The following is a 13,741-nucleotide window of genomic DNA, read 5'->3' on the forward strand; positions in this document are numbered from 1 at the left end:
TTTCCTCTCTGAACCCTGTTCACACAGGTTATATACAGATGATCAGGTTTTTAAATACATCAGATAGGGATTGCATACATTAGTTAGGACTGCTCTGATAAGGGTATACCGTGAAGATTGGTAGAGCAGCTTAGTATACATTTTTTGCAAAAAACGTATCAACCAAATACCCTGTTTTTTACATCTTTTACTAGCACTTGCGGATTACTGCAACATTTTTTCAAACTGAGTGTTTTTGGTTTTACTATTCTCTTTTGTGTCTTCAGGTTTCTTGGTGGTGTGTGAACATGATCATACAGACTTGTTCACTGTGCAAGTAGCCCATGTGTTCCTGTTTCCATAATTGTTCTCTTGTGTCTACAAGACTGGGGAGTTCCACCACTCCTCTTGGGCTAGCTGCACAAAAGCTGTTCTACCCTGTATGCACACATGGATTTTTCCTCTCTGAACCCTGTTCACACAGGTTATATACAGATGATCAGGTTTTTAAATACATCAGATAGGGATTGCATACATTAGTTAGGACTGCTCTGATAAGGGTATACCGTGAAGATTGGTAGAGCAGCTTAGTATACATTTTTTGCAAAAAACGTATCAACCAAATGCCCTGTTTTTTACATCTTTTACTAGCACTTGCGGATTACTGCAACATTTTTTCAAACTGAGTGTTTTTGGTTTTACTATTCTCTTTTGTGTCTTCAGGTTTCTTGGTGGTGTGTGAACATGATCATACAGACTTGTTCACTGTGCAAGTAGCCCATGTGTTCCTGTTTCCATAATTGTTCTCTTGTGTCTACAAGACTGGGGAGTTCCACCACTCCTCTTGTGCTATCTGCACAAAAGCTGTTCTACCCTGTATGCACACATGGATTTTTCCTCTCTGAACCCTGTTGACACAGGTTATATACAGATGATCAGGTTTTTAAATACATCAGATAGGGATTGCATACATTAGTTAGGACTGCTCTGATAAGAGTATACCGTGAAGATTGGTAGAGCAGCTTAGTATACATTTTTTGCAAAAAACGTATCAACCAAATACCCTGTTTTTTACATCTTTTACTAGCACTTGCGGATTACTGCAACATTTTTTCAAACTGAGTGTTTTTGGTTTTACTATTCTCTTTTGTGTCTTCAGGTTTCTTGGTGGTGTGTGAACATGATTATACAGACTTGTTCACTGTGCAAGTAGCCCATGTGTTCCTGTTTCCATAATTGTTCTCTTGTGTCTACAAGACTGGGGAGTTCCACCACTCCTCTTGGGCTATCTGCACAAAAGCTGTTCTACCCTGTATGCACACATGGATTTTTCCTCTCTGAACCCTGTTCACACAGGTTATATACAGATGATCAGGTTTTTAAATACATCAGATAGGGATTGCATACATTAGTTAGGACTGCTCTGATAAGGGTATACCGTGAAGATTGGTAGAGCAGCTTAGTATACATTTTTTGCAAAAAACGTATCAACCAAATACCCTGTTTTTTACATCTTTTACTAGCACTTGCGGATTACTGCAACATTTTTTCAAACTGAGTGTTTTTGGTTTTACTATTCTCTTTTGTGTCTTCAGGTTTCTTGGTGGTGTGTGAACATGATCATACAGACTTGTTCACTGTGCAAGTAGCCCATGTGTTCCTGTTTCCATAATTGTTCTCTTGTGTCTACAAGACTGGGGAGTTCCACCACTCCTCTTGGGCTATCTGCACAAAAGCTGTTCTACCCTGTATGCACACATGGATTTTTCCTCTCTGAACCCTGTTCACACAGGTTATATACAGATGATCAGGTTTTTAAATACATCAGATAGGGATTGCATACATTAGTTAGGACTGCTCTGATAAGGGTATACCGTGAAGATTGGTAGAGCAGCTTAGTATACATTTTTTGCAAAAAACGTATCAACCAAATACCCTGTTTTTTACATCTTTTACTAGCACTTGCGGATTACTGCAACATTTTTTCAAACTGAGTGTTTTTGGTTTTACTATTCTCTTTTGTGTCTTCAGGTTTCTTGGTGGTGTGTGAACATGATCATACAGACTTGTTCACTGTGCAAGTAGCCCATGTGTTCCTGTTTCCATAATTGTTCTCTTGTGTCTACAAGACTGGGGAGTTCCACCACTCCTCTTGGGCTATCTGCACAAAAGCTGTTCTACCCTGTATGCACACATGGATTTTTCCTCTCTGAACCCTGTTCACACAGGTTATATACAGATGATCAGGTTTTTAAATACATCAGATAGGGATTGCATACATTAGTTAGGACTGCTCTGATAAGGGTATACCGTGAAGATTGGTAGAGCAGCTTAGTATACATTTTTTGCAAAAAACGTATCAACCAAATACCCTGTTTTTTACATCTTTTACTAGCACTTGCGGATTACTGCAACATTTTTTCAAACTGAGTGTTTTTGGTTTTACTATTCTCTTTTGTGTCTTCAGGTTTCTTGGTGGTGTGTGAACATGATCATACAGACTTGTTCACTGTGCAAGTAGCCCATGTGTTCCTGTTTCCATAATTGTTCTCTTGTGTCTACAAGACTGGGGAGTTCCACCACTCCTCTTGGGCTATCTGCACAAAAGCTGTTCTACCCTGTATGCACACATGGATTTTTCCTCTCTGAACCCTGTTGACACAGGTTATATACAGATGATCAGGTTTTTAAATACATCAGATAGGGATTGCATACATTAGTTAGGACTGCTCTGATAAGGGTATACCGTGAAGATTGGTAGAGCAGCTTAGTATACATTTTTTGCAAAAAACGTATCAACCAAATACCCTGTTTTTTACATCTTTTACTAGCACTTGCGGATTACTGCAACATTTTTTCAAACTGAGTGTTTTTGGTTTTACTATTCTCTTTTGTGTCTTCAGGTTTCTTGGTGGTGTGTGAACATGATCATACAGACTTGTTCACTGTGCAAGTAGCCCATGTGTTCCTGTTTCCATAATTGTTCTCTTGTGTCTACAAGACTGGGGAGTTCCACCACTCCTCTTGGGCTATCTGCACAAAAGCTGTTCTACCCTGTATGCACACATGGATTTTTCCTCTCTGAACCCTGTTCACACAGGTTATATACAGATGATCAGGTTTTTAAATACATCAGATAGGGATTGCATACATTAGTTAGGACTGCTCTGATAAGGGTATACCGTGAAGATTGGTAGAGCAGCTTAGTATACATTTTTTGCAAAAAACGTATCAACCAAATACCCTGTTTTTTACATCTTTTACTAGCACTTGCGGATTACTGCAACATTTTTTCAAACTGAGTGTTTTTGGTTTTACTATTCTCTTTTGTGTCTTCAGGTTTCTTGGTGGTGTGTGAACATGATCATACAGACTTGTTCACTGTGCAAGTAGCCCATGTGTTCCTGTTTCCATAATTGTTCTCTTGTGTCTACAAGACTGGGGAGTTCCACCACTCCTCTTGGGCTATCTGCACAAAAGCTGTTCTACCCTGTATGCACACATGGATTTTTCCTCTCTGAACCCTGTTCACACAGGTTATATACAGATGATCAGGTTTTTAAATACATCAGATAGGGATTGCATACATTAGTTAGGACTGCTCTGATAAGGGTATACCGTGAAGATTGGTAGAGCAGCTTAGTATACATTTTTTGCAAAAAACGTATCAACCAAATACCCTGTTTTTTACATCTTTTACTAGCACTTGCGGATTACTGCAACATTTTTTCAAACTGAGTGTTTTTGGTTTTACTATTCTCTTTTGTGTCTTCAGGTTTCTTGGTGGTGTGTGAACATGATCATACAGACTTGTTCACTGTGCAAGTAGCCCATGTGTTCCTGTTTCCATAATTGTTCTCTTGTGTCTACAAGACTGGGGAGTTCCACCACTCCTCTTGGGCTATCTGCACAAAAGCTGTTCTACCCTGTATGCACACATGGATTTTTCCTCTCTGAACCCTGTTCACACAGGTTATATACAGATGATCAGGTTTTTAAATACATCAGATAGGGATTGCATACATTAGTTAGGACTGCTCTGATAAGGGTATACCGTGAAGATTGGTAGAGCAGCTTAGTATACATTTTTTGCAAAAAACGTATCAACCAAATACCCTGTTTTTTACATCTTTTACTAGCACTTGCGGATTACTGCAACATTTTTTCAAACTGAGTGTTTTTGGTTTTACTATTCTCTTTTGTGTCTTCAGGTTTCTTGGTGGTGTGTGAACATGATCATACAGACTTGTTCACTGTGCAAGTAGCCCATGTGTTCCTGTTTCCATAATTGTTCTCTTGTGTCTCCAAGACTGGGGAGTTCCACCACTCCTCTTGGGCTATCTGCACAAAAGCTGTTCTACCCTGTATGCACACATGGATTTTTCCTCTCTGAACCCTGTTCACACAGGTTATATACAGATGATCAGGTTTTTAAATACATCAGATAGGGATTGCATACATTAGTTAGGACTGCTCTGATAAGGGTATACCGTGAAGATTGGTAGAGCAGCTTAGTATACATTTTTTGCAAAAAACGTATCAACCAAATACCCTGTTTTTTACATCTTTTACTAGCACTTGCGGATTACTGCAACATTTTTTCAAACTGAGTGTTTTTGGTTTTACTATTCTCTTTTGTGTTTTCAGGTTTCTTGGTGGTGTGTGAACATGATTATACAGACTTGTTCACTGTGCAAGTAGCCCATGTGTTCCTGTTTCCATAATTGTTCTCTTGTGTCTACAAGACTGGGGAGTTCCACCACTCCTCTTGGGCTATCTGCACAAAAGCTGTTCTACCCTGTATGCACACATGGATTTTTCCTCTCTGAACCCTGTTCACACAGGTTATATACAGATGATCAGGTTTTTAAATACATCAGATAGGGATTGCATACATTAGTTAGGACTGCTCTGATAAGGGTATACCGTGAAGATTGGTAGAGCAGCTTAGTATACATTTTTTGCAAAAAACGTATCAACCAAATACCCTGTTTTTTACATCTTTTACTAGCACTTGCGGATTACTGCAACATTTTTTCAAACTGAGTGTTTTTGGTTTTACTATTCTCTTTTGTGTCTTCAGGTTTCTTGGTGGTGTGTGAACATGATCATACAGACTTGTTCACTGTGCAAGTAGCCCATGTGTTCCTGTTTCCATAATTGTTCTCTTGTGTCTACAAGACTGGGGAGTTCCACCACTCCTCTTGGGCTATCTGCACAAAAGCTGTTCTACCCTGTATGCACACATGGATTTTTCCTCTCTGAACCCTGTTCACACAGGTTATATACAGATGATCAGGTTTTTAAATACATCAGATAGGGATTGCATACATTAGTTAGGACTGCTCTGATAAGGGTATACCGTGAAGATTGGTAGAGCAGCTTAGTATACATTTTTTGCAAAAAACGTATCAACCAAATACCCTGTTTTTTACATCTTTTACTAGCACTTGCGGATTACTGCAACATTTTTTCAAACTGAGTGTTTTTGGTTTTACTATTCTCTTTTGTGTCTTCAGGTTTCTTGGTGGTGTGTGAACATGATCATACAGACTTGTTCACTGTGCAAGTAGCCCATGTGTTCCTGTTTCCATAATTGTTCTCTTGTGTCTACAAGACTGGGGAGTTCCACCACTCCTCTTGGGCTATCTGCACAAAAGCTGTTCTACCCTGTATGCACACATGGATTTTTCCTCTCTGAACCCTGTTCACACAGGTTATATACAGATGATCAGGTTTTTAAATACATCAGATAGGGATTGCATACATTAGTTAGGACTGCTCTGATAAGGGTATACCGTGAAGATTGGTAGAGCAGCTTAGTATACATTTTTTGCAAAAAACGTATCAACCAAATACCCTGTTTTTTACATCTTTTACTAGCACTTGCGGATTACTGCAACATTTTTTCAAACTGAGTGTTTTTGGTTTTACTATTCTCTTTTGTGTCTTCAGGTTTCTTGGTGGTGTGTGAACATGATCATACAGACTTGTTCACTGTGCAAGTAGCCCATGTGTTCCTGTTTCCATAATTGTTCTCTTGTGTCTACAAGACTGGGGAGTTCCACCACTCCTCTTGGGCTATCTGCACAAAAGCTGTTCTACCCTGTATGCACACATGGATTTTTCCTCTCTGAACCCTGTTCACACAGGTTATATACAGATGATCAGGTTTTTAAATACATCAGATAGGGATTGCATACATTAGTTAGGACTGCTCTGATAAGGGTATACCGTGAAGATTGGTAGAGCAGCTTAGTATACATTTTTTGCAAAAAACGTATCAACCAAATACCCTGTTTTTTACATCTTTTACTAGCACTTGCGGATTACTGCAACATTTTTTCAAACTGAGTGTTTTTGGTTTTACTATTCTCTTTTGTGTCTTCAGGTTTCTTGGTGGTGTGTGAACATGATCATACAGACTTGTTCACTGTGCAAGTAGCCCATGTGTTCCTGTTTCCATAATTGTTCTCTTGTGTCTACAAGACTGGGGAGTTCCACCACTCCTCTTGGGCTATCTGCACAAAAGCTGTTCTACCCTGTATGCACACATGGATTTTTCCTCTCTGAACCCTGTTCACACAGGTTATATACAGATGATCAGGTTTTTAAATACATCAGATAGGGATTGCATACATTAGTTAGGACTGCTCTGATAAGGGTATACCGTGAAGATTGGTAGAGCAGCTTAGTATACATTTTTTGCAAAAAACGTATCAACCAAATACCCTGTTTTTTACATCTTTTACTAGCACTTGCGGATTACTGCAACATTTTTTCAAACTGAGTGTTTTTGGTTTTACTATTCTCTTTTGTGTCTTCAGGTTTCTTGGTGGTGTGTGAACATGATCATACAGACTTGTTCACTGTGCAAGTAGCCCATGTGTTCCTGTTTCCATAATTGTTCTCTTGTGTCTACAAGACTGGGGAGTTCCACCACTCCTCTTGGGCTATCTGCACAAAAGCTGTTCTACCCTGTATGCACACATGGATTTTTCCTCTCTGAACCCTGTTGACACAGGTTATATACAGATGATCAGGTTTTTAAATACATCAGATAGGGATTGCATACATTAGTTAGGACTGCTCTGATAAGGGTATACCGTGAAGATTGGTAGAGCAGCTTAGTATACATTTTTTGCAAAAAACGTATCAACCAAATACCCTGTTTTTTACATCTTTTACTAGCACTTGCGGATTACTGCAACATTTTTTCAAACTGAGTGTTTTTGGTTTTACTATTCTCTTTTGTGTCTTCAGGTTTCTTGGTGGTGTGTGAACATGATCATACAGACTTGTTCACTGTGCAAGTAGCCCATGTGTTCCTGTTTCCATAATTGTTCTCTTGTGTCTACAAGACTGGGGAGTTCCACCACTCCTCTTGGGCTATCTGCACAAAAGCTGTTCTACCCTGTATGCACACATGGATTTTTCCTCTCTGAACCCTGTTCACACAGGTTATATACAGATGATCAGGTTTTTAAATACATCAGATAGGGATTGCATACATTAGTTAGGACTGCTCTGATAAGGGTATACCGTGAAGATTGGTAGAGCAGCTTAGTATACATTTTTTGCAAAAAACGTATCAACCAAATACCCTGTTTTTTACATCTTTTACTAGCACTTGCGGATTACTGCAACATTTTTTCAAACTGAGTGTTTTTGGTTTTACTATTCTCTTTTGTGTCTTCAGGTTTCTTGGTGGTGTGTGAACATGATCATACAGACTTGTTCACTGTGCAAGTAGCCCATGTGTTCCTGTTTCCATAATTGTTCTCTTGTGTCTCCAAGACTGGGGAGTTCCACCACTCCTCTTGGGCTATCTGCACAAAAGCTGTTCTACCCTGTATGCACACATGGATTTTTCCTCTCTGAACCCTGTTCACACAGGTTATATACAGATGATCAGGTTTTTAAATACATCAGATAGGGATTGCATACATTAGTTAGGACTGCTCTGATAAGGGTATACCGTGAAGATTGGTAGAGCAGCTTAGTATACATTTTTTGCAAAAAACGTATCAACCAAATACCCTGTTTTTTACATCTTTTACTAGCACTTGCGGATTACTGCAACATTTTTTCAAACTGAGTGTTTTTGGTTTTACTATTCTCTTTTGTGTCTTCAGGTTTCTTGGTGGTGTGTGAACATGATCATACAGACTTGTTCACTGTGCAAGTAGCCCATGTGTTCCTGTTTCCATAATTGTTCTCTTGTGTCTACAAGACTGGGGAGTTCCACCACTCCTCTTGGGCTATCTGCACAAAAGCTGTTCTACCCTGTATGCACACATGGATTTTTCCTCTCTGAACCCTGTTCACACAGGTTATATACAGATGATCAGGTTTTTAAATACATCAGATAGGGATTGCATACATTAGTTAGGACTGCTCTGATAAGGGTATACCGTGAAGATTGGTAGAGCAGCTTAGTATACATTTTTTGCAAAAAACGTATCAACCAAATACCCTGTTTTTTACATCTTTTACTAGCACTTGCGGATTACTGCAACATTTTTTCAAACTGAGTGTTTTTGGTTTTACTATTCTCTTTTGTGTCTTCAGGTTTCTTGGTGGTGTGTGAACATGATCATACAGACTTGTTCACTGTGCAAGTAGCCCATGTGTTCCTGTTTCCATAATTGTTCTCTTGTGTCTACAAGACTGGGGAGTTCCACCACTCCTCTTGGGCTATCTGCACAAAAGCTGTTCTACCCTGTATGCACACATGGATTTTTCCTCTCTGAACCCTGTTCACACAGGTTATATACAGATGATCAGGTTTTTAAATACATCAGATAGGGATTGCATACATTAGTTAGGACTGCTCTGATAAGGGTATACCGTGAAGATTGGTAGAGCAGCTTAGTATACATTTTTTGCAAAAAACGTATCAACCAAATACCCTGTTTTTTACATCTTTTACTAGCACTTGCGGATTACTGCAACATTTTTTCAAACTGAGTGTTTTTGGTTTTACTATTCTCTTTTGTGTTTTCAGGTTTCTTGGTGGTGTGTGAACATGATTATACAGACTTGTTCACTGTGCAAGTAGCCCATGTGTTCCTGTTTCCATAATTGTTCTCTTGTGTCTACAAGACTGGGGAGTTCCACCACTCCTCTTGGGCTATCTGCACAAAAGCTGTTCTACCCTGTATGCACACATGGATTTTTCCTCTCTGAACCCTGTTCACACAGGTTATATACAGATGATCAGGTTTTTAAATACATCAGATAGGGATTGCATACATTAGTTAGGACTGCTCTGATAAGGGTATACCGTGAAGATTGGTAGAGCAGCTTAGTATACATTTTTTGCAAAAAACGTATCAACCAAATACCCTGTTTTTTACATCTTTTACTAGCACTTGCGGATTACTGCAACATTTTTTCAAACTGAGTGTTTTTGGTTTTACTATTCTCTTTTGTGTCTTCAGGTTTCTTGGTGGTGTGTGAACATGATCATACAGACTTGTTCACTGTGCAAGTAGCCCATGTGTTCCTGTTTCCATAATTGTTCTCTTGTGTCTACAAGACTGGGGAGTTCCACCACTCCTCTTGGGCTATCTGCACAAAAGCTGTTCTACCCTGTATGCACACATGGATTTTTCCTCTCTGAACCCTGTTCACACAGGTTATATACAGATGATCAGGTTTTTAAATACATCAGATAGGGATTGCATACATTAGTTAGGACTGCTCTGATAAGGGTATACCGTGAAGATTGGTAGAGCAGCTTAGTATACATTTTTTGCAAAAAACGTATCAACCAAATACCCTGTTTTTTACATCTTTTACTAGCACTTGCGGATTACTGCAACATTTTTTCAAACTGAGTGTTTTTGGTTTTACTATTCTCTTTTGTGTCTTCAGGTTTCTTGGTGGTGTGTGAACATGATCATACAGACTTGTTCACTGTGCAAGTAGCCCATGTGTTCCTGTTTCCATAATTGTTCTCTTGTGTCTCCAAGACTGGGGAGTTCCACCACTCCTCTTGGGCTATCTGCACAAAAGCTGTTCTACCCTGTATGCACACATGGATTTTTCCTCTCTGAACCCTGTTCACACAGGTTATATACAGATGATCAGGTTTTTAAATACATCAGATAGGGATTGCATACATTAGTTAGGACTGCTCTGATAAGGGTATACCGTGAAGATTGGTAGAGCAGCTTAGTATACATTTTTTGCAAAAAACGTATCAACCAAATACCCTGTTTTTTACATCTTTTACTAGCACTTGCGGATTACTGCAACATTTTTTCAAACTGAGTGTTTTTGGTTTTACTATTCTCTTTTGTGTCTTCAGGTTTCTTGGTGGTGTGTGAACATGATCATACAGACTTGTTCACTGTGCAAGTAGCCCATGTGTTCCTGTTTCCATAATTGTTCTCTTGTGTCTACAAGACTGGGGAGTTCCACCACTCCTCTTGGGCTATCTGCACAAAAGCTGTTCTACCCTGTATGCACACATGGATTTTTCCTCTCTGAACCCTGTTCACACAGGTTATATACAGATGATCAGGTTTTTAAATACATCAGATAGGGATTGCATACATTAGTTAGGACTGCTCTGATAAGGGTATACCGTGAAGATTGGTAGAGCAGCTTAGTATACATTTTTTGCAAAAAACGTATCAACCAAATACCCTGTTTTTTACATCTTTTACTAGCACTTGCGGATTACTGCAACATTTTTTCAAACTGAGTGTTTTTGGTTTTACTATTCTCTTTTGTGTCTTCAGGTTTCTTGGTGGTGTGTGAACATGATCATACAGACTTGTTCACTGTGCAAGTAGCCCATGTGTTCCTGTTTCCATAATTGTTCTCTTGTGTCTACAAGACTGGGGAGTTCCACCACTCCTCTTGGGCTATCTGCACAAAAGCTGTTCTACCCTGTATGCACACATGGATTTTTCCTCTCTGAACCCTGTTCACACAGGTTATATACAGATGATCAGGTTTTTAAATACATCAGATAGGGATTGCATACATTAGTTAGGACTGCTCTGATAAGGGTATACCGTGAAGATTGGTAGAGCAGCTTAGTATACATTTTTTGCAAAAAACGTATCAACCAAATACCCTGTTTTTTACATCTTTTACTAGCACTTGCGGATTACTGCAACATTTTTTCAAACTGAGTGTTTTTGGTTTTACTATTCTCTTTTGTGTCTTCAGGTTTCTTGGTGGTGTGTGAACATGATCATACAGACTTGTTCACTGTGCAAGTAGCCCATGTGTTCCTGTTTCCATAATTGTTCTCTTGTGTCTACAAGACTGGGGAGTTCCACCACTCCTCTTGGGCTATCTGCACAAAAGCTGTTCTACCCTGTATGCACACATGGATTTTTCCTCTCTGAACCCTGTTCACACAGGTTATATACAGATGATCAGGTTTTTAAATACATCAGATAGGGATTGCATACATTAGTTAGGACTGCTCTGATAAGGGTATACCGTGAAGATTGGTAGAGCAGCTTAGTATACATTTTTTGCAAAAAACGTATCAACCAAATACCCTGTTTTTTACATCTTTTACTAGCACTTGCGGATTACTGCAACATTTTTTCAAACTGAGTGTTTTTGGTTTTACTATTCTCTTTTGTGTCTTCAGGTTTCTTGGTGGTGTGTGAACATGATCATACAGACTTGTTCACTGTGCAAGTAGCCCATGTGTTCCTGTTTCCATAATTGTTCTCTTGTGTCTACAAGACTGGGGAGTTCCACCACTCCTCTTGGGCTATCTGCACAAAAGCTGTTCTACCCTGTATGCACACATGGATTTTTCCTCTCTGAACCCTGTTCACACAGGTTATATACAGATGATCAGGTTTTTAAATACATCAGATAGGGATTGCATACATTAGTTAGGACTGCTCTGATAAGGGTATACCGTGAAGATTGGTAGAGCAGCTTAGTATACATTTTTTGCAAAAAACGTATCAACCAAATACCCTGTTTTTTACATCTTTTACTAGCACTTGCGGATTACTGCAACATTTTTTCAAACTGAGTGTTTTTGGTTTTACTATTCTCTTTTGTGTCTTCAGGTTTCTTGGTGGTGTGTGAACATGATCATACAGACTTGTTCACTGTGCAAGTAGCCCATGTGTTCCTGTTTCCATAATTGTTCTCTTGTGTCTACAAGACTGGGGAGTTCCACCACTCCTCTTGGGCTATCTGCACAAAAGCTGTTCTACCCTGTATGCACACATGGATTTTTCCTCTCTGAACCCTGTTCACACAGGTTATATACAGATGATCAGGTTTTTAAATACATCAGATAGGGATTGCATACATTAGTTAGGACTGCTCTGATAAGGGTATACCGTGAAGATTGGTAGAGCAGCTTAGTATACATTTTTTGCAAAAAACGTATCAACCAAATACCCTGTTTTTTACATCTTTTACTAGCACTTGCGGATTACTGCAACATTTTTTCAAACTGAGTGTTTTTGGTTTTACTATTCTCTTTTGTGTCTTCAGGTTTCTTGGTGGTGTGTGAACATGATCATACAGACTTGTTCACTGTGCAAGTAGCCCATGTGTTCCTGTTTCCATAATTGTTCTCTTGTGTCTCCAAGACTGGGGAGTTCCACCACTCCTCTTGGGCTATCTGCACAAAAGCTGTTCTACCCTGTATGCACACATGGATTTTTCCTCTCTGAACCCTGTTCACACAGGTTATATACAGATGATCAGGTTTTTAAATACATCAGATAGGGATTGCATACATTAGTTAGGACTGCTCTGATAAGGGTATACCGTGAAGATTGGTAGAGCAGCTTAGTATACATTTTTTGCAAAAAACGTATCAACCAAATACCCTGTTTTTTACATCTTTTACTAGCACTTGCGGATTACTGCAACATTTTTTCAAACTGAGTGTTTTTGGTTTTACTATTCTCTTTTGTGTCTTCAGGTTTCTTGGTGGTGTGTGAACATGATCATACAGACTTGTTCACTGTGCAAGTAGCCCATGTGTTCCTGTTTCCATAATTGTTCTCTTGTGTCTCCAAGACTGGGGAGTTCCACCACTCCTCTTGGGCTATCTGCACAAAAGCTGTTCTACCCTGTATGCACACATGGATTTTTCCTCTCTGAACCCTGTTCACACAGGTTATATACAGATGATCAGGTTTTTAAATACATCAGATAGGGATTGCATACATTAGTTAGGACTGCTCTGATAAGGGTATACCGTGAAGATTGGTAGAGCAGCTTAGTATACATTTTTTGCAAAAAACGTATCAACCAAATACCCTGTTTTTTACATCTTTTACTAGCACTTGCGGATTACTGCAACATTTTTTCAAACTGAGTGTTTTTGGTTTTACTATTCTCTTTTGTGTCTTCAGGTTTCTTGGTGGTGTGTGAACATGATCATACAGACTTGTTCACTGTGCAAGTAGCCCATGTGTTCCTGTTTCCATAATTGTTCTCTTGTGTCTACAAGACTGGGGAGTTCCACCACTCCTCTTGGGCTATCTGCACAAAAGCTGTTCTACCCTGTATGCACACATGGATTTTTCCTCTCTGAACCCTGTTCACACAGGTTATATACAGATGATCAGGTTTTTAAATACATCAGATAGGGATTGCATACATTAGTTAGGACTGCTCTGATAAGGGTATACCGTGAAGATTGGTAGAGCAGCTTAGTATACATTTTTTGCAAAAAACGTATCAACCAAATACCCTGTTTTTTACATCTTTTACTAGCACTTGCGGATTACTGCAACATTTTTTCAAA

This window comes from Ranitomeya imitator, chromosome 6, assembly GCF_032444005.1.
Source record: "Ranitomeya imitator isolate aRanImi1 chromosome 6, aRanImi1.pri, whole genome shotgun sequence".
NCBI lineage: Eukaryota > Metazoa > Chordata > Amphibia > Anura > Dendrobatidae > Ranitomeya > Ranitomeya imitator.